The 25,845-nt window shown below is 34.9% G+C and overlaps 1 protein-coding gene across 1 annotated transcript in view; it reads right to left on the minus strand.

The window, feature by feature from the left end:
- Positions 1-13,293, minus strand: part of LOC136032568 (protein FAM177B-like) — a 42,586-nt gene extending 29,293 nt beyond the window's left edge. Inside the window, exon 1 of the mRNA XM_065712842.1 lies at positions 13,217-13,293. The gene's annotated coding sequence lies outside the window, so the exon portion shown is untranslated. The remainder of the gene's footprint in view (positions 1-13,216) is intronic.
- Positions 13,294-25,845: the final 12,552 nt, after the last annotated feature.

Below are 25,845 nucleotides of genomic sequence, written 5' to 3' on the forward strand. Positions count from 1 at the left end.
CGAATTGAAAATAAAGCATCTGAGACATAAGATCTTTCTATATATCAAGTTTCGTTAAGATGAAACTAAGTTTCATTCACCCAATCGTAAGATAAAGTTATCTCAATTTTCACGTTAACCAAGATTTCTGGTTTCCCCCTCCAACTTCCCTCCAATTGTCACCGGATCTGGTCAGGATTTATAATTAGAGCACTGAAGCACAAGATCCTTCTAAATATCAAATTTCATTAAGATCTGATCACCTGTTTGTATGTTAGCCTACAAATACCTCATTTATCTAATTCTTCTGAATTACCCTCCCCCCCCAATTCCCCCAAAGAGCGCAGGACCGGTCCTGTTATGTCAGTCACTTATCTTGGACTTGTGCTTATTCTTCCCACTAAGTTTCATCCTGATTTCTCCACTCTAAATGTTTTCCAAGATTTCCAGTCCCCCACCCCCCTCAAATTCCCACAATGATAGTGGATTCGATTGGGATTTAAAAAAAGATATCTGAGTTATGAGGTCCTTCTTAATATGAAATTTTATTAAGATCCAATCACTCCTTTGTAAGTTAAAAATACCTAATTTTTTTTATAGTTTTTCAGAATTAACCCCCCCCCCCAACTCCCCCAAAGAGAGTGGATCCGTTCCAGTTATGTCAATCATGTATCTAGGATTTGTGATTATCTTCCCAACCAAGTTTCATCCAAATCCCTCCACTCTAAGCATTTTCCAAGATTTTAGGTTTCCCCCTCCAACTCCCCTCAATGTTACCAGATCCGGTTGGGATTTAAAGTAACAGCTCTGAGACACGATATCCTTCCAAATATCAATTTTTATTAAGATCCGATCATCCGTCTGTAAGTTAAAAATACGTTATGTTTTCTATTTTTTTTCCAAATTAACCATCCCCCACTCCGCCTCCAGATGATCGAATTAGGGAAACGACTATTTCTAATTTAATCTGGTCAGGTCCCTGATACACCCGCCAAATTTTATCGTCCTCGCTTATCTGGAAGTGCCTAAACTAGCAAAACCAGGACAGACAGACCAACAGAATTTGTGATTGCTATATGTCACTTGGTATATACTAAGTGCCATAAAAAGCAATTCGAAACTAGAAGAATGGAACAACAAGAATAATGCAAAAAGAGATCAAACATTTTTTTAAAGGAAAACCAAAAACAATTGACCCTCCCGCACAAAAAAAGCAAACCAAAGTATTTAAGCTACTCCAACCAAATTAAGGTGATAAGAGTTCATCCTAATAGAGGTTAGATTTTAATATTAGTTTTAATGACAAACAATTCTGATTTTCAGCATCTCTTCTTCACTTGATTAGTCACGATCCCTTTTTTTCTTATTGTTAGACGTTTCTGTTCTTTTTTGGTTTTTAACAGCATTGAACATGCTTTGTTTGACACGAAATTTTTACTATAAAATTTGCCTGGAAAATACCCACTCCCTGCAGAAAATACCCCCAAGAATATAGCCCTTGACAGACCCCACGCAAAGGACAAGAACTCTCAATTTCTGACCCAATGAGCACACTCCAATGTTTCTGCAATGTTGAGGTGGTGGTGTGGATGAGGAAGGGAAAGTCCTCCTCCTCTACAGAAATTTTCTTTACTCATTTTGGGGTTTTTGTGTTTTTCTTTACTTTCATAATCACAGCGTCGACCAGAAAAATTCCCAGAAACCGTAAGGAAATAGATATCAATTTAACATTTTTGATTTGATTTTTAACGTTTCTTTCGTACCCCCTCCCCATAAAAACCTTTGCTGGAAAACACCCATTTGCTGCTATTGGGGGGGGGGACTTTTCCTCTGAACAGGTAATTTAAATTCAAAAACTCTATTTATTTAAAAGGAATTTATTTGAATTATTTCTAGAGCAAAAAAGACCTCAGAGGGCACCTCAAGAGAATCTGATGTATGTATCTTACTCTTCCCCATGCAAAAGTGGGGTAGAAAGTACCAATACTACATGGCAGTTTTCAAATTGGTTGGCAGATTTTTTCTGAAAATGTCATTTTTACATATAAAAATACTCTTGACTCAAAGAAAAGCTGTCAAAACACAGGTTGTTCTGCTACATTTTTAGTGGATTTTGAGATTCCATTTAATTCTGCTACTGGCAGCTTTGGAACTTTTTCCATACCTGCTTACTCCCTGTCTGGATTTCCTAGTCTTGCAACTTAAATTCTACTTCTGTAACTTTTCTATACCTATTTTTCAATTCCCTGATCCCCCCTCTTCATTACAGCACTCAGAAAAAAAATGTTTATGTCCACTTTCAATGGCATTGCAAATTAAACTAAAGATGAAGGTAAAGGAACTGGCATTGGACTTTACAGTTCCTACTGGCAGTGCTGATTTCCGTTTCATAGCTTTACAGCTAGAAAGTGCAATGAGAGGTTGAGGGCCAGCCATCCTTTGTTTTTGTACACCCTTTCTCTTTACTTTCTCCAATTTCTCAAGAGGCCAATTAGAGCTGGTTTGACTCCAGCTAAACATGCAGAATTATGCCACTGACTCTTGCTCCAAAATAAATAACCAACAACACCAGGATTCAAACCCCTTTCCTCAGACACAAACAATTTTAAGTATAATTTTGACACAGCTTTGGCAAAAAATTAAAAGATTGCCAATTGGCTTAGGACTTCTGAAAAGCTATGTGCATAATGTCCTAGGTTTAGAGGTTACATCCACAAATGATGCCAAATTTACTTCTATACATTAAGTCTCACAGTCCACACAAAGTAGAGGGACCGTTATCCAATATTACATTATTGAACACAAGTTTTAGGAAAGTTGGTGGAATTCCTTTCACTGGGAAAGAGGTTCTAGAAACTCTCAAATTTGCAGTTTATAGGGCCAAATTCTTGTGACTAGTTTCCCTATCAATATGGAGATAATCTAAGTTCTAGTATCTCTTCAACTGGAGAAGTATATTTAAACTATGCATGTGATAAGGCTGTAAAATGAAATTTTAGTCCCTAATTATTACAAAGTATTTTTATAATTACATTTGCATTGTACTATTAGGCAGATTGTATGTCAATTTGTTTTTTCTTGTATCTGAATAAAAATCTGAGTAAATCTTAATAGCATATAGAACAAGGGATGATGCATTGAAATATCCTATGGAAGATATTATACTGCACCACTTCTACATATAGAGAAAACAATAAAAAGTCATACAGATGACTTTATACAACATAATATTACAGAATAGCCTAAGTAAAGTAATACCTATTAATTTTTAATACGTTATTATACTATATAGCAACACAGATCAAGTTATGCTTATGACATTTTAGTTTTCTTCTTATATAAATATGGTGGACTAAAAAGTCCGACTAAAGACATTATAAAATAGAATGACTTTATTTATTGCTATAATAAGACTTTATAACAGAACAACTGCTATGAAAAGATTTTATAGTATATTACACAATGATACTTTATAATAGAATGAGGTATTAAAAGTATGAACAAGGGGGAAGACCCCTCATGTAAAGAATATTTCCTGTTCATTTTAAGTGTTAATGTTGTTCCTTGCTTTCAGTTAATAAAGTACAGTTTTTTAATGTAATCTACAAACCACCTTAATCTATCATAGAGCTTTAAAGTCTTCCAGACCTGTAGTGCTCTTGAGTTGATGACTGCCTGTCGAATATCCACTGCTTCTTCTCCCACTCCTTGTCAAGTTGGTTTTAGAAGGACTGGATGGAGGGAGCACTGGTACTGGAATCTTTTAATTGATTCCAGTGGTTTATGAATCTTCACAAAAAGAATGATTGGCAAGTTCTTGATTGGGAGCTTGACACTGGTAGCTTCATGGAGTGTCCTCTTGTGTTAAGCTAGCTGGAACTAAGATTGCTGCCAAAAATTCCCGACTTTTCATTCTACAGCTTGTAAGTAAGCATCATATTGCTGCACTAACGTCTATAAACTAAAGTGGGCAGTTTGAGGTACGTGAGGTGGTCCTCATATGAGGTTGATGAAAGATTCTCACACATTTTGTTGCTTATCTCTGTACATTTGAGGGCACATGTAAAACAATAAGTCTCAAATCTTGTCAATAAAAAGGACCAACAAGACACATGCCATGATCAAGATGGGGTCTGACGAGAGCTTTATATAGTTGTATAAATATAGATCCTTGTCTGCTATTAATAGTCCATTTTAGGACTACCATTTTAGGCACAGGAAGCAGCATGCTGAATATGGCTATGAAATTCAAACTTATCATCAATGATGACACCAAGATCCCTTTCTTCTGCTCCAGTTTCTAATTGCTCTCTTAATTTTGTGGTGGGGTCAAAGATTGTGTAGTTAGCCACTGGGCTATTAGGTCCAAAGTGTAAAACAGAGTATTTGCCTATGTTGATTTGGAGAAGCAAGTCTTGGGTCCAATTTTGTTGTTCATCTGTCATTCTGAATACCTTGAAGGTATGCAATACCAACAAGTTTGGCATCACTAGCACACAGGTGCATGCCATTGTTTATATGGTTAAAAATTTCATTGATATAAATCAGAAAGAGAGTTGGACCCAGTACAGTACCCTCTGGTACTTTGATCATTACTTTGGCCTTGTCAGAGTAAGTTTGTTGGCCATCTGTAGCAAATAAGCAAACTTTCTGCTTGCAATTTGTAACAAATTAAATTAGCCAGTCTACAACAGCCTGATTGATGCCAACAGTGGATATTTTGGAGTACTATTGACCATAAGGAGCCTTGCCAAACACCTTGTCAAAGTCCAGCAACAGCAGGTGATCTGGATGTCCTTGGTCAATTAGATCAGTGATTTCCTTGACTGATTCCAAAAGAGTTGTTTCAACTAATTTCCATGACTGGAAGCCATGCTGCTTGGGTGACAAGATCTTGTTGGTCATCAAATTCTAAAGGATTGAATCATTAACTATGTGCTTAAGTTTTTTAACAACAACTGAAGTCAGGCTAATAGGCTGATAATTGTCTGGCTTTGAATGGTAACCTATCTCTGTTACCAGTTTTCAGATGCCTTGTCTATTATGGTCTTGGCTAGAGACATACTGCCAGAAATTCTTAGGGTTTGTCTTAGCTTGATCTGCAAGCTTAGATTGAAAGCTTGTATACAAATTGCATGTCAAATTTTTAAGTCTGTTCCTACTCTTTGAGAATTTTTCTTAGTTTTCTGGGGATGGATACATTTTGAATTTTTTCCATTTTTGGTTGATTTCCTTCTTAATATCTTTTGTCATTGTTGGTAGTGTTTGTGGTTTTGGAATGAGCTTGCTCAAAGTCTACTGTTCAGCTTTGCTTAGCAGTATTCCTTTGAAGCATTGCTGTTATTGTTCTAGGGAACCAATTCAGACAACATCCCAAGGATTTGTTGCTGAGATCTATTCTAATCTTCTCATAGTCTATGAAGGTCCTTTTTATGTAGCTGTTAGTTACTTTGAGGAATGTTGTTTCTATTTCTTTTGCAACATGGTAAAACTGTTTAATTATAATCTTTATCAGTAAAGATATTGTTTAGCACATGAACGGTTGTAGCCTATATGTGTACTGTGTACAGGAAGAAGAAAGGGTATGCAAGTTTGGGCTGTATCTATGCATTAGCAACAAGAGGTTTTTAAGTTTGCCAGATGTGAGTATTTATATTTGGGAAATATAGCCTAGACCGTCTGTCTAAGGATGGTAAGCACATTAACATTCCTATTAATATAAAGCTAAGCTAGCATTTAAATTAAATTAGCAGCTAGCACTTTGTTTGATTAGAGTGAAAAAGAGGGTCCTTGGCCAAAGAAAGCATGTGACCATTCCATAATGTTTTATTTTGATTGAATTAAGAAGTCAGGGGATGAATTTTAATCCTGCTTCCTGTTAATGTATCATATTATCATCCTTTTTATAGTTGTTTTCTCCTGAGATTTGTTTTGATTATCACTGCTGCTGTCTTCTAACCACAGCTTTTGTTTACAATTTTGATATGATCATCCCAGTCACTCATTCTCTAACTGTAGATTTCTTTGTGGGTTATTTTTATTTGGGATTTGTTGTGAGGCTTGATGCTTATTGCTGCATGTCTTCAAGCCATAGATGTCACTCTGATTCTTTCTCTTACATCATTACCTCAGACATTTTTCTATGTTTTGTTTAGTTGTTTGGATTCATTCAAAATTGTGTACAATTTTGAATTACATCATAGATACAAAAAAACTTCTTTCCCAGCTTTTCTCTAATGGTTACATTTTTGCTTTAATGATGCTGTTATATAATTCAAAAACAGCCAGGAATCTTCTACTGCCTATGCCCTCTGAAATATCTAAATTATGCACTGACATAATTATTCTTCTATTCTTCAGTTTCAAGTTGGAGGGTGGCAAATAGAGCCATTGAAGTTGAGTTAAGGAATTCTGGTTTGAATACAATTCCTCCTTCCTGTTTATCCTTTAAAGATACTAAAATAAAACATTTTTTATTCTAATATAATTTCTGAAATGTCTAAATTAAGTCATAACATATTTATTGTGCTATTCCTTAGTTTTAAGCCATGGAGTGGCAAATCAGCAATTACAGATGAACTAAGAAATTCTGGCATGAATTCAACTACTAACTCTTGTTTATCCTTCACAGAGCTGCTAAAATAACATGCGTATGGTTCCACTGTAATTTCTAAACTATCCAAATTGTGTGCTACCATAATTATTGTGTTATTCTTTAGTTTAAAGTCAAAGGGTGGCAAATCAAGAATTGTATTAAATTAAGGAATTCTGGCATTCCAGGATGGTTAAGAAATTCAGGTGTAGATTTGTTTCTCCTCCCTGTGTATCTTTGCAAATACAAAAATATCACTTCTTCATTCTGGCCTATTTCTTTAGCTGTTCAGAGTCATTTGTCATCTTGCTTAATTTTGCTTGAAACATAGATACTAAAACAAAATGACCACCCCTGAGGGGAAATGATGTTATATTTTTGCTCTGAAATAGCCTATATGTAAGTACATAACTCACATGATTTTTTCTCCAAAATTAAATAAAGAAACAAGATTTTTTAACTGAAAGTAAGGAGCAACATTAAAACTTAAAAAGAAGAGAAATTACCCCATATATAAAAGGGGCTGCTCCCTCTTCAACGCCTTGCTCTTTGCACTGAAGCTTGACTCTTTCTCTCAACTTTACTTTTTAAAACAGTAAAAACTTTAGCATAAAGAGCAGGGTGTTGAATAGGGCAGCCCCTTTCATATATGGGGTAATTTCTGTTTGTTTTAAGTTTTAATGTTGCTCCTTACTTTCAGTTAAAAAAACTTGTATTTTTGATTTAGTTTCTGAATGTTTTTTAGTTAATCCATGTATTGATTTTGGCTCTCCTGATTTTGAGAACAAAGGAGAGGGAGGATGCCCACTTGCCCTCCAATTTTTTGGGTACTTAAAAGGGCAACTAGAACTTTTAGTTTTTATAAATGTTTTCATTGGTAAAAGATACATGTATTTTATGAATTAGCTTACATAACAAACTTCTATATTTGTATGTTTTTATTACATATTCAAGAGGGTTTGCTCACTTGTGTCAATACCTTGTCAATAACTCGTTAAATTAAAGCTTAAATTTTGTCCCCTGAATCACAAAGGCCATAGAATAAATAGTTGAAATTACTAAAAATCCTTTAGTGTAAAGAGTGAGGTATTAGAAGGAGGTGAAACCCTTATATGCATAATATTTTCTATTTGTTTTAAGTTTTAATGCTAATCCTTATTTCTAGTTGAAAAAAACTTTTTCATATTTATTTTCTCATTGTTTTTTAAATAATACTAGAAAATGCTGTACCCCCTTTATGGAAATCTTCTTCCCCCACAACAAATTCCTCCATGGAAAATTTCCCCCACATAACCCCCCCCCCCCTCCCAACCAAAAAATCCCCCTGAAAACGTCTCTAGACTTCCTAATAACCATTACTGTATTCAAACACTGGTCAAAATTTGTAACTTGCATGGGGACTGTGGGGGAGTAAGTTGTCCCCAAAGACATAGTTATAAAGTTTTTTGACTATGTTGAATAAAATGGCTACCTCAGAATCTCAGTATTCTACTCAAATAACAGGAATTGCATTTTCAGAACTAAAGGCAGAGAAAAAACAACTGGTAACTGAAAATTATACCAAAATGTTGTTTTGTCAAAATTTCAATAGGTACAGACCTGTCATGTAGGCAAATTTCAGGGCTCTCTAGAGGGAGAAGGAGTGGAGGTGGGTACTTTAAAAATTCCTTCCTGGTATATACTTTGGCCTGTAAACCTATCCTTGAAATTTTCATTTTCCTAACCTAACTCCCTTCTGAGATGGCCAAAAGTCACTCAACTAGAATTTTACCAAATATTTTCTTATAGGCTTTAAGCTAATTGAAGCTTTGAACAAATATTATTGTCTTGTAAATTTCCTATTGTTTTAACTATCCTTTGTTCCTATTATTAGTGACGTTTTCAAAATTAGACCTAATTTTCTCAGAAAAGACAAAAACAATAGGCTGAAAGGATAAGCTATTTTATGTTAACTATGCCTAGGCTAGCTGTTAACTGTGTGAGCATAATTGAAATCTAACTTTTAAACTAGCCTATTTTAGCCCCAAAACTTTAATCTTTGATTCTTATTTCATTAGCGTATTTCCTTCAGAAAAGACTCTTGATTGCAACTTTAGCCTACTTACATTTATAAACTCAACCACTTCCTAGTGCAGGCTAGTGGCAAATCTATCACCTAGAATCTTAACTTGAGTTTTAGCATCCAAATTCAAACAGTTTTTTAAGGATTTCCAACTATTTTCATAAGTTTTCAAAATCAGCAACAAGGAAAAGCAGATAGCCTAGGAACTCTTACATCATCCTGGAACAGAGAAAATTTAGCTACTTGGCTCAAAATCTCTAAAACATTTTAGAAATGACCATAACTTAGATTTTTATTCAATTTTTTATCCGGATTATAGTTTAATTTTAGGTATCCCCCCTAGTTTATATTTATTTGTTTATACTTGCATGTGTTTTCAGCTTAAATTTCGCGCTGCGAGAAACGATGTTGGTTATATCTTATCATGCTGTAAAATAAAAAGCTGAAAATTAAGCGAAATGCTAGGGGGGCAGATTGCAAATAGTTATCACTAAAATAATAAAAAGAAAGAAGCCAAAACTTTCACTCTCGTAATCTGATACACTGTTTTATATAATTTTGGATAGATAATTCTTTTTTGGTGGGCAGTACTTCTATTTATTGCAATAATCCTTTTTATTTCTTAATCTATTACAAAAAATTATTTTTGAAAAAAAAAAATCTACCTTGTGACTGTATGAAAACTGATTAAAACTACATTGTAAAAAAGGTTTTTAATATCAAATAACAATTGGGAATCTTATAAATTATTATAATCCCATAGCTTTCTGATTCATAGATTATGAGCAAATAATTGAGTATGAAATTCTATAAAAAAAAAAAAAAAAAATGAGAACTCGCATAGTATAGCAGATTAGCATCCTGAAGGTGTAAGTACTATGTACCAGAACGATATTGCTCAAATTTAAGCAGATGGTAAGATTAATTGTGGTTTTTAAGTAAAAGTATGATTTAAGCAGTCTTTGTTATCAGGAGCCAAGTAAACTCAAATCCGAGAATACGTAGCTTTTTTTCAATTATAATCCTGACAATCCTGACGTTTTTATAAATGTAAATTTATAAAAAAGAAATTGTTTGCAAGGGGTAATTTTCCGGTGGGAGCTTCACTGTGCAGGAGGAATACTTACTTATTTCAGTCCAATCAATCCTCACGGGATGTCTTGGGGCTACTCTTTTTGACTGGACATGAACCAGGGCTCGAAAAAAAATTTCTCATTGCTCTCCCTTCTTTGGCTCTTACAAATTTTTCCTTTTTTTCAAAAAGTTGAATGAATAACGAAACAGATGCATTTAAATCACAATTAGTTGAGTAGCTGATAAGTAGAAATAAAAAACTTTGGAGTTCTGTCTAAATTAATTATCTTGACATTCACTGAATTAAATTTGGCTAAAAATGGGTTTTATGGTCTCATTTAAACGAAACGCAATAACAACGCAGATTTTACTTCATTAACTTCGGAAAATTTCTATTTATTATGCTATCTTGCTTTTTAATGCTAATATATCACCCTTGCTCGTTTGCTTAATTTTTTGAAGTCGTTTCTAATCAGAAGTTCATTAATAAATGTCAATTAGTCCTAATAATAGTAATTAAGAAATATTGAAAATTTTAAATACGGCTTAAGGCTGCATCAATTTATTAACAAGGAGAAGAGCTGGGATACAGGTAAATTGAAAGTGACTGAAATTTACTGAATGTAATCGAGCAGGAGATTTTTTATTATGGAAAGAATTACAATAGAAGGAATTTCATCATTCAACTAATGTAATTATAGAAGGATTTTTCAAAAAAGATTACAAAATCTACTGCTACCCAAACAGTGAGACAGACATTAGAAGGTTTATGAGAGAACATCGAATAAAACTATGTGAAGAATTACTCGGAGGAGCATTAATTGAAGAACAATCGATTGAAAGTATAAATTTAGTTTGTGAATTTTTGAGATTGATTGATAGAAAAAGGACGTTGTAAACTTTTTGCAGCGAATGTAAAAATTCAATTGTGGAACTGCATGGACCCTAAGGTGTGAAAACACAGAGGGGGTCTTTCGGCGATTCCCTTCACTTCACGCTACCCAAACAGTGCGGTTGTTTACCATTGTAGGGGAATGCTGCCAGTGATAACAAATAAATTTGAAAATACCTCTAAAGATTGTTTCTCCTTAATTCGTATCAATGAGTTAAGCTGCCACCTCCCACCCAGGCAAACCTATCTGGTATCCGCACCAATGACACTTGTTGAACTAATTGTGAATATAATCAGTATTTGTCTGTGGAAAACTGGCACGAATAAATTATAATAATAAAAATAATTTATTTTGTTCTACCCCAAAAATGCACGATTTGTATTTATGAAAATAAAAGACAGCAAAAGAGCAGTGTTTAATTAAGTATTTTCGTATGTAAGGAAAGATAAGTCGGTGATAACAGCAAAGCCTAAATCAACGCCTGTATCGAGTGTAACTCATATCGCATCAATAATTGCAATAATATTCGTTGCAAGATATTTTCTAACGAGTGTCTTTTTACGATAAGAACAAGGCAGATAAAAAAAAAAAAAAAAAAAAAAAAATTAAGCAACGGTAATAAGCTTAACGAATAAAATTTAATCTTCAGGTTCAAAAACTGGCTGTATGCTGTATATTCTTATAAAACATGGATGATCACAATACCTTGAAATTAGGACCAAGCAAATGCTTCTCTTTTATCAAGCAGTTCGTGGTAATTTACCGTAAGTATGGAATGACTCGGCTTACTAGTAACTGAACCTTAAAAAAAAAAACTAATTTAAAAAGAAGTTTTTCCGAGGAAAGTGAAGACCGAAGTTGAAACTTAAAACGGACAAAAATTATTACTTCACAGCCTATATAATAAATATCAATAAAACTAGCACAAATAAACTAACTAATTATGTTTCCCCATGCTTTTAGGATTATAAGAACTAGCGCTTTACTGAAAATACAAAATAATATAGGAATTTGGTACGGTAAAACCAAACCAATTAAGGACACTTTTTACAGAATAATTAAAAAGAAAATTATCGATCCCTTTTAAAATACAGCAAGAATATATTTTAGGACTGTTGCTTTTTTTTTTTTTTCGTTTAATTTGGTATCGCTTCTCCACAATGGCTCAGTTCAATGAGTGGCTCTCCTTTTTGTCCTGAAAAGGGCATGCCATGATAAGTTTGTACACAAGGTTGGAGTAAAGCCATCTTGATAGTATAAGGACTAAAGACTAGCATTAGAATTTGTATCAGCTCAAAATTCACTTTTGTATAGAGAGAAATATTGGGATTTCCGGAGTAAATATTATGTCTTATTTGATCTTCATTTCAACTTTCAAGCAACACTAAAGCATACTTCTTACAATTTAAGACTGTGTATTACTCACTACTGGTATTATAGCTGGCGAGATCAAGATGCTACCTGATAAATCAATCCAATATTTGTGTATGATGTTCAATTACTTCGCGGTTATTAAAAGAATATTTAATTTTACACTTATGTCTTTGAGATAATTTTAATTGTATACTGAAAGTTACTGATGTCACAACTTGTGTAACACTATGAAGAGCTTTATAGATTCATTCATTGTTGTCAGGCTACATACTCACTTTTGACTCCCAAATCAATATTCCTGTTTTTTATACTCGATGTTTTCAGTAAAGCACTGGTTTTCTATAATCCTAAAATCACAGGGAAACATAATTAGTTAATTTATTTGTACTAGTTTTATTGATATATATTAGATAGGCTGTGAAGTAATAATTTGTGTCCGTTTTATTTTTCAACTTGGCTATTTACTTCCATCGGAAAAACTTCGTTTTTTAAATTATTTTTTCAAAGGTTCGGTTACTACTGGGCCGAGCCACTCCTTACTTACAGTTTGTTACTATCGGCTGTGGTTCGCTTTTTACTTGGTTGCAGCTATTGTTTCAACCACGACAAAGTGTTCATTGCAAATTTTCCCCAAAAACTGGTAGAATACAGGCCGCTCCCTTTGAAATTTTGACATTTTCAAGACTTCCTATACATCTGGTCGTTTTTTTCTGATTGGGATTTGTGCCCAAAACTATAATTGCAACCACCCCGCAAAATAAATTTATCATGAAAAGAGAAATCACCAATGCTACAGCACAAAAAAAAAAAAAAAAAAAAAAAAAAAAAAAAAAAAAAAAAAAGAGAGACAGAAGGAGAAAAGGAAGACTGTTTTCCTAAATTAGTGATTAATATAGACCATCACTTGAATGAGGCCTTAACCCTACTCATCCATACAATCACATAGGTCAAACAGCATAGCCACACACAATCAACCATAAAGAATAATCCATGGACAGGCAGTCATGTCGTCAATAAGTATAAGTCGTCATTTACCGAACAATAGAAAAAATAATCTAGACAAATAATTCAGAGGCAACACCCAACATAAGGGCTCATCAGGAGAATACACTGGCCTATATAGGGTTTCGCCACTCTAATGAAAAAAATCCATTATTTCTGTAAATGCTTAGTGGTAAGTTTTGAAGTTATGCATACCACCTCCGCCGTTCCTCTTAAATATGAAATCATATCTCAGCTTACATATATGGAAGGGAAATTCCTGCAGGAGGTAAAAATTGTGTAAACCTCTGAAGCCGGCAGGAGATCCAATTACACTAATCACCATTTAAGTATCGTGATGCAATATTTGTGGCTCATTTATCAACAAATAAGTCGAGCAAGAACTTGGCACGAAAAGAACTGGCCTAAATTTATTTTTGAAATCATCTAGTGAGTCCCAAGTTTTGAACAATATGAAGCATGTGAGGGGTGATGTTAACTATATGGGGACAGGTCCCCTCAAATACTGCTTTGAACAAAGAACATGAAAAAGAATTATCCCACCTTGAACCAATTTTTAGTGGTAAATCCCGGTCCAGATATTATCAAAAAATTATTATTATTAGTTTTTTTTGGGGGGAGGGGGGCTACATATTCCAAAAGCACGAAAATTCATCAACTATTTTCTAGCATATGAAAATGCACAAATAAAATTTGCTTTAGAGTGCTTGAGATTTATGTTGACTAAAATATTCAATTTTTTGACACTTGTGCAGGCAGCTGTTGCTTCATCCAGAAGGACAAGGTACTAACATCAATACCGTATCTAGGGAGTATTAGGGATTTTGACCCCCCCCTCCCCTGAAAACTTTGTTCGAATCGTAAAAGCGTAAAAAAATGAATATAAAAAATTTATGCTTTTTTTTATCTTTTTTTGTAGTCCCTTTGAACAATTCCTTTTATAACCTTTTATATGATCAAAATTTTGGGATTACCATTTGGTTAAAGATAGTCCAATGACCAAATAACCCTGCCTCCGGGTTCAACAACCCCTTTTCCAGTCCCTGGATAACGGTTGTAAGCTGTGCAAGTTGGTCTTTTGTTAAGATTAATTTTTTAAAAACAAAGTTTTTTGAGGGAAGTAAAGAGCGAAGTTGAAACTTAAACCAACAAAAATTATTCCTTCACAGTCTATCTAAAATATATCAATAAAATAAGTGCAAATAAACCAAGTAATCACACTGCCCTATGATCTTACGATTATAGAAAACTAGCGCTTTACTGAAAACACCGAAAACAAGTATAAAAAACAAAAATGTTGATTTATTAGTCAAAAGTGAGTACGTAAAATAACAAAAGCAAACTGATCTATAAAGCTTTTCGTAGTCTTACACCAGCTGTGATATCAGTAACTTTCAGCTCACAATTAAAATTACCTTAAAAACACAAGCATGAAAATAAATATTTTTTTTAATAACCGCAAAGTCACTGAACAGCATGCAGAAATATTGGATTGATTTATCCGGTAACATTTTAGTCTCACCAGCTATAATACCAACAATGAATAATAAACATTCTTAAATTGTTGGAAATACACTTTAGTATTACTAAAAAAATGCTTTATGTTTTTACTGTAAAAAGTGGCCTTAATCGATTTACTTTTACTGTACCAAAACTCCTACATTGTTTTGTGTTTTCAGTAAAGCGCTCGTTTTCTATACTTCTACAAACATAGGAAAACATGATTATTTGGTTTATTTGTACTAGTTTTATTGATATATGACTGTGAAGTAATAATTATTGTCCTTCACAATTTTCAACTTCGCTCTTTACTTCCCTCAAAAACTTAGTTTTTTAAATTAATCTTTGCTCGTTTTTAATTTAAAATTACTATGTCTAACTTACTGTATGTCTAACTTATTTCACTAAACATCTCCCTCTCCCCCCTGATAAATACCAAAAAGCATTAGACATACACTTGTGGAATAACAACAAACAAGAAAATTTGGAAAGTAAACTGACAACCAGAAAAATATCACAGAAAAAAAAAATTGCTAATAGGATCTTAGTGCTATTTCTCTTTATACATTACCAATAGTTTTATGCTATTTATTAATGAGTAAAACAAGAGCTAAGAGCTCATATGTCACTTGTGACGAGGTCGGAAGAGCCAAGAGCAAAGAGCTCGTATGGTATGAACTCTATCAAAATTCTAAGAATCAATAGATTGCCTTAAAAGCAAAATCAGAGGCTTAATACCGGTCAGGATTTAAAATAGGAGCTCTGAGTCACGAAGTCCTTCTAAATGTCAAATTTCATTAAGATCCGATCACCCACTCGTAACTAAAAATTATCGTAAGTTAAAGTAAGTTAATTTTTCAAATTTTTCCTCTCCCTTCAGCCCCCCAGATGTTCGAATCGGGGAAAACGACTTTATCAAGTCAATTTGTGCAGCTCCCTGAAACGCTTACCAATTTTCATCGTCCTAGCACGTCCAGAAGCACCAAACTCGCCAAAGCACTGAACCCCACCACCTAATTCTACCAAAAAGACCGGATCCAGTCTTGTTACGTCAATCACGTATCTACGACATTTATAAGCGTTTTCCAAGATTTCCTGTCCTCCAACTCCCCAAATGTCAAAAGATCTGGTCGGGATTTGAAATAAGAGCTCTGAGACATGAGTTCCTTCTAAATGTCAAATTTCATTAAGATCCGGTCTCCCGTTCTTAAGTTAAAAATACCTCATTTTTTCTGATTTTTCCAAATTAACAACCTCCAACTTCCTCAAAGAGAACGGATCCGTACCATTTATGTCAATCTCGTATCTATAACTTGTGCTTATTCTTCCCATGAAGTTTCACCCCAATCTCACCGCTCTAGGGATTTTCCAAGATTTCCGGTTTCCAAGATGTCTGTTTCCCCCCTCCAACCCTCTATGTCCCCGGATCCGATTCAAATTGAAAATGGAGCATCTGAGACATAAGATTCTTCTATATATCAAGTTTCATTAAGATCCAATAACTCATTCGTAAGATATCTCGATTTTTACGTTTTCCAAGAATTTTGGTTTCCCCCTCCAACACCCTTCAATGTCACCGGATCTGGTCAAGATTTAAAATGAGAGTTCTAAACCGAAGATCTTTCTAGATATCAAATTTCATTAAGATCTGATCACCCGTTCGTAAGTTAAAAATGCCTCATTTTCTCTAATTTTTTCTGAATTACTCCCCCCCTTCCAACTCCAACAAAGAGAGCGGATCCGGTCCGGTTATGTCAGTCACCTATCTTGGACTTGTGCTTATTCTTTCCACCAAGTTTCATCCTGATCTCTCCGCTTTAAGCATTTTCCAAGATTTCTGCCCCCCCCCTAATTATACTGGATCCGGCCGGGATTGAAAAAAAGAGATCTGAGTTTCGATGTCCTTCTAAATATGAAATTTCATTAAGATACGATCATTCTTTCGTAAGTCAAAAATACCTCATTTAAAAAAAATTGAATTAACCCCCCCCCCCACAACTCCCCCAAAGAGAGCAAATTCGTTCTAGTTATTTCAATCCCGTATCTAGGACTTGTGCTTATTTTTTCCACCAAGTTTCATCCCGATCCCTCCATTCGAAGCGTTTTCCAAGATTTTAGGCTCTGTCCCCCAACTTCCCCTTCACCGGATCCGGTCAGGATTTAAAATAAGAGCTCTGAGACACGATATCCTTCTAAACATCAGATATCATTAAGATCCGATCATTCCTTCGTAAGTTAAAATTACCTCATTTTTTTAAATTTTTTCAGAATTAACCCTCCACCCCCAACTCCCCCAAAAGAAAGCGGTCCGTCCCGGTTATTTCAATCACATATCTAGGATATGTATTTTTACATATTATTTTTTTTTTATTTATTATTTTTACCGCCAAGCGTCATCCCGATCCCTCCACTCTAGGCGTTTTCAAAGATTTTAGACCCCCCCCCCCAACTCCCCCCAATTTCACCGGTCCGGATTTAAAAGAGGAGCTCGGAGACACGATATCCTTCCAATAATCAAATTTCATTATGATCCGATCACTCCTTCGTAAGTTAAAAACATCTCATTTTTTCTAATTTTTCAGAATTACCCCCCCCCCCCCCCCACCCCAACTCCTTCAAAGAGATCGGATCTGCTCCGGCTAAGTCAGTCACATATCTAGGAATTCTGCTTATTTTCCCAACAAGTTGCATCCCAATCCCTCAACTCGAAGCGTTTTCCGAAATTTATGGTCCCCCCTTAATTCTCCCTATGTCACCGGATCCAGTCAGTATTTAAAATAAGAGCTCTGAGACACGATATTCTTCCAAACTTCAAATTTCAATAAGATCTGATCACTCCTTCGTAAGTTAAAAATACCTCATTTTTCTAATTTTCGGAATTACCCCCCCCCCCCCCAACTCTCCCAAACAAAGCAGATCCGTTCCGGTTATGTCAATCACGTATCTAGAACTTCTGCTTATTTTCCCACCAAGTTTCATCCCGATCCCTACATTCTAAGCGTTTTCCAAGATTTTAGGTCCCCCCCGATTCCCCCCAGTTTCAGCGGATATTGTCGGGATTTTAAATAAAAGTTCTGAGATACAATGTTCTTCCAAACATAAAATTTCATTAAGATCCCATCACCCGTTCGTAAGTTAAAAATAATTCATTTTTTCTATTTTTTCCGAGTTAACTGACCCCCCACTTCCCTCCAGACGGTCAATTTGGAAAAACGATTATTTTATTTTAATCTGGTTCGGTTCCTGTAACGCCTGCCAAATGTCATCGTCTTTGCTTACCTGGAAGTGCCTAAAGTAGCAAAACCGCGACAGACCAACAGAATTAGCGATTGCTATGTGTCACTTGGTTAATACCAAGTGCCATAAAAAGGAAATAATATGAATAAATAAGCAATCCTTCTTTAATGAAATTAAATAAAAAAGTTTTTTTTTAAATGAAAGTAAGGAGCAACATTAAAACTTAAAACGGACAGAAATTACTTCGTATATGAAAGGGGCTTTTCCTCCTCAACACCCCGCTCTTTATGCTAAAGTTTCTTACTGTTTTCAAAAGTGGAGTTAAGAGAAAGGGTCAAACTTTAGCGTAAAGAGCGGGGCATTGAGGAGGAAAAGCCCCTTTCATGTACGGAGTAATTTCTGTTCATTTTAAGTTTTAATGTTGCTCTTTACTTTCATTTAAAAAAAACGTGTTTTTTTATTCATTTTCTGGACGTTTTTGAATTAATGCATGTTTTGATCTTGGCTCTCCGCAGATAAATAATTAAAACAAAATTTGCATATGAAATAATTGCAATTAATAGGAAGATTTTGAGAAAAAAGGAGTGAGAGAGGAGGCCAAGTTCCCCTCCAATTTTTTGATTACTTAAAAAGGCAACTAGAACTTTTAATTTCTTACAAACGTTTTCATTGGTAAAAATTATACGTAACATACGAATTAACTTACGTAACGAACTTCTATATTCGTATGTTTTTATTGCGTATATGAGGGGGTTCAACCCTCGTCGATACCTCGCTCTTTACACTAAAGCTTAAATGTCCTAATTCCTCAAGAATGACCTTTGAATCACAAAGGCCGTAGAATAAATAGTTGAAATTACTAAAAATACTTTAGCGTAAAGATTGAGGTATAATGAGGAGGTAAACCCCTCATATGCGTAATAATTTGTGTTCGTTTTAAGTTTCAATGCTGCTCCTTACTTTCACTAGAAAAAACTTTTCATATGAATTTTTTCATTGTTTTTTCAAATAATGCTAGAAAATCCTGCGCCCCCTTCACTGAAATTCTCTTCCCCCATGAGAAGTTCCTCCCTCAACTCTCCCCCTAAACCAAATAAATCCTCCTGAAAAGGTCTGTACACTTCCCACTAACCATTACTATCTGTAAACACAGGTTAAAGTTTGTAACTTGCAGCCCCTGCCAAGGGGACTGTGGGAGAGTAAGTCATCCCTAAAGACGTAGTTATTAGGTTTTTCGACTATGGTGAATAAAATGGTTAGCGCAGAATTTTGATCCAGTGACTTTTGGGTAAAAATGATCGTGGGAGGGGGCCTAGGTACCTTCCAATTTTTTCAGTCACTTGAAAAGGACACTAGAACTTTTAATTTCCGTTAGAATGAGCCCTCTTGTGACATTCTAGGACCACTCAGTCGATACGATCACCCCTGGGGAAAAAAACAAACAAACCAAACAAAAAAAAACAAAAAAAACATGTGTCTTCTGGCAAAAAAAAAAATCAAAATTCCAAATTTGTTTAGATAGGCACTTGGAACTTCTACAAGGTTCTCTGATACGCTGAATCTGATCGTGTGATTTTTGTTAAGATTGTACGACTTTCAGGGGGTGTTTCCTTTATTTTCTAAAATGAGGCAAATTTTCTCAGGCTCATAACTTTGATGGGTATAACTGATCTTATGAAACTTATATATTTAAAATCAACATTAAAATGTGATTCTTTTGATGTAACTATTGGTATCAAAATTCTATTTTTTAGAGTTTTGGTTACTATTGAGCTGGGTCACTCCTTAATACAGTTCGTTACCAAGAACTGTTTGACAACTTTGAGTGTTTCCAGAACCATATGCCTACACTTCTACAACCCCTAAGTGGCAATGGGCTGGGGTCCAGGGCGTAATTTGTTCCCCAAATAGTGCATGGAACATTTCGTAATTCACATAAAAATTAACAAAAATAGTGAATTAGCTGAAAAATAATCAAATATAAGGCACAAAACCATGATTGAAATAAAACTGGCCGATTACCGAACTGAACCCATGCCATTCTGATTCAAAGTCTAGCACACTAGTAACTGAACTGCAACGGCTGATGATAGAAATCAATCCATTTGTTCTTGTAAGACCAAGTTGTGTAACTTACAGCCCTTTTCCCAAAAACTATGGAGAGTTATGTCAGCACCAAAAGCTGACATTCAGCAAAACCATTTTTAATTGGCTAAAAAACATTGAGATAATAAAAGCTTCTATTATAAAGAGTGGGAGCTTTAAAGTATGATTGGGTAAGCTCAACTTTTGTAAACAGGAGTAGGGGAGGGAGTACATTAAGGAATAGTTATTCGGAATTTTGAGATTCAATTTTTTTTTTCTATGATTTTTTTCCTCTTAAGAACATTCAATATTTTAAAAATAATTTTGCGAGCCTCAGCGTTGGCTGACAGTGTTATAGAGGTCATAGTGAATTCTCCCAATGGACTAATGAAACTTTTCTGGGAGGGGGAGCATACAGGAGGGGCTATTGTAAATCTCCAGTTAAGGATTTTGGACCATAACTATTACAATGGTAGCGTTTTATACTTCCGAGCTTTTTCACTTAAGAGGTGACACTAAATTTCCGTTTTTAGTGCTATATGACATTACGGATGCTAGAACTGATGAAAAGCATGTAGATAAGAGCAATAGCTTTCAAATGAGCTATTAAAAATATCTCTAAGAAGTTCTGGATACTGGATACTATCCCCAAATTTTCTACTTGAGACATATCACCAATAGTGCTATTTTAGTACCATTTGGCACTTGCAGGCGGTGGATTATATAGAGAAAACGTAGATAAGAGAAATAGCTTTTATGTGAGCTATTAGACATCTGTCAACGATGTTTTGGCCGCCCGCTAGCCTTATCCCTTTAGAAATGCCATTTTAGTGCCATATAGCACTTGTAGATGACGGAATTTATAAAAAGCACATAGACAAGAGAAATAGCTTTTGAATGAGCCATTAAGCATCTCTCTATGATGTTCTGGTAGCCCACTAGGCCTGCTCAAAAAAAGGAAAAAAAACACACACAAAAAACGGGAGACATATCGGTGCTACCGATGCAAAAAAGTAATTTTCCTTGTTATTCAAGGAGGGGGACTCCAATTTCCTTGTAGAAGGTTTTAGACCATTCTTATTACAGTGGTGCGCTTTTCAGGTTGAACTGACGCCATTTTCTAGGGTTTTCAGCCTTTTTTTCGAAGTAACCATAAGCTTCTTTTCGCAATCAACTTATATTTTTAAGACAAACCAAAATAACAGTTGCTATTCCTGAGCAGTGCCAGATGGCTATTTTTGTTCACGAGGCATATTTTTTTAAAGCGCAATTTTTAACTTTTGGTTACTATGGGCTGCGGTTTGTTCTTTATAGGTTGCAGCTATCTCTGCAACCATGATATAAAGTCTTCATGCGAATGACGTCGAATAAACTTCGCAGGGGACTCATTCAATAGGAAATTACAAGTTCCATTGCCCTTTTTGAAGCCTTAACCTGATTTTCCACCGGTGCTACTGACTGAGTCGTTAATTACTACAGTGTCTTAAAATTCTTATTCAAGTTCAAGTGGCCTTTGGATTTTAGCAGTCGTTTCTAAAGAATTATACAAAAAGTCCACTTTTAGCATAAAGAGTAAGATTATAGGATGGGGTATGCTTTCTCGTAAACAGTATAATTTCTGATTGTGTTTAATGTTACTCTTTACTTTAGTTGAAAAAAAATATTTATTCAATTTGGCGTTTGATCGTTTTTCAAATCATGCCCAGGCTGAACCAGGATGTGGGCAACCAACTCAATAAATAAACAATTTATTGGCGTTAAAGTGAAGGTGCCAACAATTGGTAGCTTTCCGCTTTTTCAGTTCTCTGCTTGATAATTCGAATATTGGATTGTAAGCAAAATTTTGACAGGATTTGGCAATTATAGTCATCATTATTACAGTTATCCTGGGAGGGTGTAAAGAGGAAGGGTTTGAGGAGATAAGGATAGAGGAGGCGCATACGTAGCAATGTTGGTCTCAGGTGGCTGGGGGCACGCCAGTTGATCATTAGCAGTAGTAGTATTTTCTATAGTCCCATAAAACTACAAGCTAGGCCTTGGCATGTGAGCATCAGATATATTATTTTGGCACCGAGATGTTCAAAAAAGTTCACCTAATAACATATTCAGAAGCGGTTAAAATTGACCGTCCAGAACTATTCCTTTTTAAGGGAAATGTAGGAAAATACGAACAAGGGGGAAATGTCGTTTTTGGTCCCTCCCCAGACTTGAACTAATAGAGAACAACCTTACAATCCCCAAAAAACAACACAAGTTAAAATTTTTCATTTCCCCTCTTATTGTTCACATCCCTTGCTGACCTTACTTGAGGGTGGAAATGGGGGATAAATGATGAAATTTTTGAATTATGATGTCATTTTTGGTCTCCCGAGACTTACTTAATAAGAAACGAACTTTTAATCCTAAAATATTACAGATATTGAAATTTGAAAACATAGAAGTTTCTAAAGATTTAGCAAATAATAGTTCTTGGGAATATTTTTCTTTCCCAAATCCTACAAAAAATAAATGTAGAGCTTTGTGCCCTGGTAATGTTGACTCATCAAGCTGTATAGATGATTCAGATGTTTTTAAGCAGTCACAAAGTTTTCTACAGGCCGAACCATTTCATCAATCCTTTTTCATACAATATTCTTACTCAATAGAATCTTTTTTATAATATTGAATACTGGTTTGTGCAACACGGAGCGTTTACCTCAGGTCAAGGTTTTTGCGAACAACGTGCAGCTTTTCAGATATCGCAGTCAATAAAGTAATGATGGTTGCAGCATGAGCCATAACCTAGTAAAGAGCCACCAACATCCCATAGTAATCAAAATTTAAAAGACGTGTTTTGAAAAAAAACAAAACTGCCTAGTGACGAAAAATGGCCATAGGACCTTGATTGAGGAGTAGTACTATTCTATCTGCTTGTGTTAAAATAAAATTTTATTATGAAAATAAATTTATGGTGATTTAGAATAAAAGCCTGAAACTAGGGCCATATCCAATATTTTGTTTTGGGGAATCGGGTTACAAACGAATTTTTGTTCGGGGTGGGGTTTAAATAAAAAGACTTCAAAAAACGCATAAAAATTGGTTATATGTATTTTGATTCATTTTTACGAGCCGGCCAAACATTTCGAAGGGGGGAGGTCAACCCCCTAACCCCCTGGATGCAGCCTTATCTGAAACCCTTAAAAATGGCTTAAGATCAAAATGGAAAGTGCACCATTGCAATCAGCATGGTTGAAAACCGTGTACTGAGGAATTACAGTCCCTTACCTTGAACAACAAGGAAAATCACGTTTTTGCATGGGTATTACTGATCGGTCTCCCATTTTTTCTTTCCAGGGATAGCGGGTTACCAGAAAGTCTTAGAAAAATATTTAATAGCTTGTTTAAAATCTATTTCTTACATTTACGTAGTTTTCATTAATTTCATCATCTGCAAGTGCCATATTACACTAAAAATGAAACTTTTTGTGTCATTACTCAAGGGGTTGTGCTAATGGGCTACAAGAACATCGTAGACAGATCTTTAATAGCTCATATAAAATTTATTACTCATATCTATGTTCCTCTTATAAATTCCACCGTCTTTAAGTGCCAAATGGCACTGAAAATGGCACTTTTGGTGCCATGTCTCCAGTAAAAAAGTTTGGACTAGTGGGATACCAGAACTCTTTAGAGATTTCAATGGCTCATTTGAAAGCAATTTCTAAAATCCATTCGTGTTTTATCAATTTTACCCTCCGTAAGGGCCATATAGCACTAAAATCGACTCTTTTGGCGACAATTCTTAAGTGGGAAAGTTTATAAGTATAAAACGATACCATTGTAATGATTATGGTCCAAAACCCTTAAATGGAGGCTAACAAGAGTCTTTCTCGTATATATCCCCTCCCAGCCCCCCTAGTAAATTTCGCAAAACGTCTGCTCACCAGTAGGGTACAGGGCTATCGGACTACCAAACACCACACTATCGTTGAGTGATGTTTAATAGCTCTTTTGAAAGCTATTGCTCATATCTACGTGTTTTTACATGTTTTGCTATCTGTTACATTTCATAGAGTTCAATGAACTAGTCCACTGGAATAGTTGAGCGTGCGGATAGGGAGTAAACGTGAAGTTGCTAACCCCTCGAGACGCTGATATTATTTATTATGTACACCTGGGTGCTACGTAATAATATAGGGAGTGTTTTTCTTTGATCATTAAGTAGTTATTTACTTGTGCAAATATTTTCTTCAAGAACTCTTTAGTTGTTACGTAATTAATTAAAAACCTAAGCATGTAGGAAAAACACTCAGGGCCCACCAGTCAAGTGGGGACCCCCTGGTTGTAGGAAAAATTGATCATAGTCCATTGTTTACTTAAGTATATGACGTAATTTTGCCTGACTTGTTTTGGTTCCAAAGGACCTTTATAATTAAGTGAAAACTTGTTTTGAAGGTCAACGACGCTTGTTTTGATAAAGATTACGGCCTATTTACCTGAATATTGGGAAAGTTTTCAGAGCGTTAACACTCTGGACATTATTCATAGCATTTTCTTAAGTAATGGATGCGTTTACTCTATTGGAAGTTGAGGGTGCTAGTAGTAGGGAAATGAGACCAAGAGTACCTAATGTTGAAGTAGAAATTACTAGGGGTTTTTGACTAGCTCTTGAGTGGGATGAGATGTTTGCGGGATATGTGATATCATTGAGCAAATTCTAGTTGGAAGAACAGCTATTTTTTGCAGCAGAAGTGAATATAATACATATTCAAAGACTACAAGGTGGATCAAGTACAAAAGTGAAATATATTGAAGACAATGATGTGAAGCAATATATAAAAAAAGGAATGAGTTTGTTACTACTCCATTTTTGAAAATGTTTTTGTTTTGGAATATTTTATTGAATACGAGAAGGTAAAAAGAATCTTCATTCTTTAGCTTCGTTAGTCTATAGTCTGCAGTGAGAGCATCAGGATTAAAAATGGCTGGATTTGAGAAACAAAAGATCATGTTGAATCCTGTGACTTTGGAAAAATATTTGATTCTTACTGATGATTTTCAAAAATTATCAGTTCAAAGGAAAATATTTTCTTAAAGAATGCTTGACGATTTAATGAAAAACGGTTCTCCATCTCTTGAATATTGTATGAGACTTTTACGTCTTGGGCCAGGTGTATTTACTCAATTTACTGACATACTAATTGAAACAAAACAAAATGATGTTGTGGATTTGCTTTTTACCCTACCTAGAGCCTAACCAAAGATTAAATAATTCAAAAAATCCTGAACGAATAGGTTTTGCGACGTCACTAGATTACTATCCCTAGAAGTATAAGGAACACTCATTTTATCGATCCCAAGTCAGTTTCTTTTTGGAAGTGAGACATTGAAAACAGTGAAAATGTTCTTAACATGTCTTCTATTTTTGGATAAATTAGGCAGCTGGTCATCCTGTGAGAATTGAGCTATTGTTGATGACTATGATGAAAGGTATAGATTGTACAATCCATGAAAATTACATAGAGGATATGCAGTTCAAATTAAAGATTATAATTCCTGTCTTGAAGATGTTTGTGACTGTCACACAAGAGGTTTCCTATGTTCCAATTGTGACTATGATAAATCGGTTTATGATAAATCGTCTTTTTTAAATTGCTTTGGGAGGAAGAACCTGGTATATGCTTCAACTGTTGGAATAATAAGAGAGTCTGGTTTTTACAACATCGCTGTGAAGACAATGGTTACTATCATTATAAACCTACTGATATTCATTTGGCTGTTACAGAGAATCATTCTTCATATTAGAATATCGTGCGTGACATTAGTTCAAATAAGCGAATTGAAACATGTGAATTTTATAATATGAATCAAAATAGTATTGTTGACTTTACTAAGAAACATAATAAAACAGAATTGGCATTGTAATGTAGAAAATGTGACTCTGACTTTAAGATGAGCACAAGCTGAATCCTGACGAGCGGCCACCACTGACCGTTGCCGACGGGTTACCTATACGTGGAAGAAGAAATTTAAAGAATGAAGACTTTTATTATGTATACATAGTTTTA

This window comes from Artemia franciscana, chromosome 1 (genome assembly GCF_032884065.1).
Source record: "Artemia franciscana chromosome 1, ASM3288406v1, whole genome shotgun sequence".
Classification (NCBI taxonomy): Eukaryota; Metazoa; Arthropoda; class Branchiopoda; order Anostraca; family Artemiidae; genus Artemia; species Artemia franciscana.